The sequence below is a fragment of the Tenrec ecaudatus genome, chromosome 4, assembly GCF_050624435.1.
Source record: "Tenrec ecaudatus isolate mTenEca1 chromosome 4, mTenEca1.hap1, whole genome shotgun sequence".
In the NCBI taxonomy this organism is placed as follows: domain Eukaryota; kingdom Metazoa; phylum Chordata; class Mammalia; order Afrosoricida; family Tenrecidae; genus Tenrec; species Tenrec ecaudatus.
In genome coordinates this window covers 178945023-178948064 of record NC_134533.1, presented here as the reverse complement: position 1 = coordinate 178948064, position 3042 = coordinate 178945023, and the positions used below count along the sequence as shown (strand labels likewise).

The 3042-nt window shown below is 39.9% G+C and overlaps 1 pseudogene; it reads left to right on the top strand.

The window, feature by feature from the left end:
- The first annotated feature begins 1466 nt into the window (after positions 1-1466).
- LOC142447233 (U6 snRNA-associated Sm-like protein LSm5 pseudogene) lies at positions 1467-1655 on the top strand (annotated as a pseudogene).
- The last annotated feature ends 1387 nt before the right edge of the window (positions 1656-3042 follow it).

The window sequence follows — 3042 nt, the reverse complement described above, 5'->3', positions numbered from 1 at the left end:
ATTAAAGAGCTCTGGTCACATAATGGTTATGCATTGGTCAGCAGTTCAAAAGCACCAGCACCCCTGAGGGAGAGAGATGGGGCTTTCTACTCCAGTAAAGAGCTACAGTCTCAGAAACTCACAGGGGCAGATCTACCTTGTCTTCTAGGATCTCTAGTAGTCAGCATCGACTCAATGACATGGGATTTTGTAGGGTTTTTTTTTTTAATATATTACATTAGGAGTTCTGGTGTTATAGTGGGTTACGTATTAGGCTGTGAGATTGTGCCAACCTGGCCAACAAACACACGTGGGATTAATTGAAGGGCAGAGAGATAAATGGCTCTGTGAGCTTCGCCTTTCTAGTTCTCGGGTCTCTTGCTCTCTGATGGTCAGACCAGAGTACAGCTGCCTTAACCAGTTCCCTACTTCAGCTGGCAAGGCTCACTTCCTGTAAGATTCCTGAGGAGAAGGCACATAGACCTACCCTGATGCAGCCCTGGGTTCTGGAGAAGCCATGTGGAGACCCCTGCCAGCGCCAAGATGCTTACACACTCAATGAGTCGGCTTTCCCCCCTGCAATCGGCATCATTGTGTGTGTTTGGTGAGATTGAGGAGGGCTTTGTAGATTGGTGTCAGACATATGGGCTAATGTTGGACTTATGGGCTTGGACAGCACTGAGTTGGGATGCTTTCTTAATGTACAGTTACTCTTTATATAAAACTCTCTCTTATACATATGAATTTCTGTGGATTTGCTTCCCTAGTTTACCCAGACTAACACAGGCTGCTAGTTGTAAGGTCAGAGATTCAAAACCACCAGCTGCTCCACAGGAGGAAAATGCGGCTGCTTGTGTCTGTAAAGATACACAATCCTGAAAACCTTCAGAGCCGTGCTCCTCCGTCCTTTAATGTCGCCGTCTCAACTCAATGGCAATAAGTTTGTTGGGTTATTTTTGTTTGTTCGTTTTATATATAACAGTAAAAAGTGGAATAGAATGTATAAATACACTTGTAGAAATTAGAGCCCGTATGTATTAAAATACTTCTAACCATCAGTGTATTAGAAAAAAATGGAATACCTTCAACTTTACATTCACAGGGCTTACTGAGTTCTTCCATTCAGTGTCTCACTTTACAACAATCCTGTACGTTTATCTAGCACCATTTGAAGAAAAAGTTCACTTCATAGTGAAGTCATCAAGTTATTTTCCCATGAAATAATGGTATGCAATAATTGTATCATTCATTTTCTTCCCACTTGTGCTGATGCTTATTAGCATTTCAAGTTATGAAAAAAATACCAAATTTAAACAAATAATTACAAGGAGGGATAGTTCATTTAGATGGAGATTTAATATAATAATTGAATCTCCGGCAGCCCACTTCCGGTGTAGCCATGGCAGCTTAACGCTGCTACGAACCCATCACAGCTACCACCTCTAGAGCTTGTGGACAAATGTACAGGATCCAGACTTCACATTGTGATGAAGAGTGACAAGGAAGTTGCTGGCACCCTTCTAGGTTCTGATGCCTTTGTTCATATGGCATTGGAAGATGTCACTTAATTTGAAATAACACCAACAGGATGAAGGATTACAAAAGTAGATCAGATTTTGCTAAATGGAAATACCATAACAATGCTGGTTCCTGGAGGAGAAGGACCTGAAATATGAGTGGACTTTCTTGACTTATGCTTGCTTCAGTTTGTTTATAAAACCCACAAGATAGAATTTTTGAACTTTTTAATCTTGAGATACTAGGAAGTTGTTTCCTGTTAAAGAGAAATACTTTGAAGATGCACTGTAAATACCCAATTTTTGTGAAAGGTAATCATGATTATTTTCAGAGAAGAAAAAGTTAACAGTTTGCTGTTTGAAGATGAAAATAAAGGTGTTTTTGGTTAACTGTAACTTTACTTATTTTACTGTAATGGTGAGTGTGACCAAGATTGTCACTTGTTTTGATCACTTCCTGAATGACATGGCCATTTGCTTTTCAAACAAAAATTGTTCCAAACAGAATGATGATCTTTGGCTTTGAGTAAGTGCATCTTAAACGTTGAATTGGTAACAAGATTTAGTTCAAGCTCTCGCATTTCATAAGAAGTTTTTTTTCTACTCAACTCAAATTCTGTTAACCCTTTTAAAATCAACAATGCACAGGTAATATGTAGTCGAAAATGCAGATAAGCCCATTTTGCTGTACATTCTCTTACCTTCTCAGTGTGTATTTTATTTTTTTAAAAACTTGTTCATCTCGAACATACTATTTTGTAGTCACTGTTTAAGTTCTCTTTTGAATTTAAATGGGAATCTTTTTATATGTATACTATTTAATTAAATGAAGTTGTCACCCCCAAAAATGAATTCAATCTCCAAAATTTTAAACACATTTTCCATTTCTTAAACATCACACTTAAAAAGGTGAATAATGTACATTTTTCTCACCTGATAACTTTCTGTTCACATGAAACCCTGTTCAGAACTCGATGCAGTTAACCCAGTTCTTTCCGGTTTCTGACTACAAGGGTTTGCAGCCTTAGAGCAGTTCTCCCGGCCTCCGTGGGCACCCCTGACATTGCTGCGGGTGAGATAAAGCCTGTCGTGGACATAGTGAACTCTGACTGACCTGTGAATTGTCTCTCATAACTGCCATCATCGTTAGCTTCAGATGTATCACATCACTTGCCAAAGCAATGAATTCTGAGGCTCACTGCTCCCACAAAGGTTCTGACTCAACTACCCATGTGTAGGAGTTCCGAGGCTGTGAACCTTGACAGAAACAGACAGCTGCATCTGTCTCCCTTGGAGCAGTTGATGGGCTTGAACTGAGGATCTTCAATTAGCCGTCGAGAGAGGTGCAGAGGTAGCTTATCCTACCGAAAAGCAAACTCGAACTCACTGCCTCAGGGAAAAGGGGGGTGGGGGAGCTCTACACTGTCCTCCAGTGTCTCTATGAGTCCTATGAGTCTTGCTGACAACTTAAAATGTATCACTGAACCAAAAACAGTGGTGTTAAAAGTATCATGGTTTTCCATTTCAGGTCAAGTTTAGCAATTTT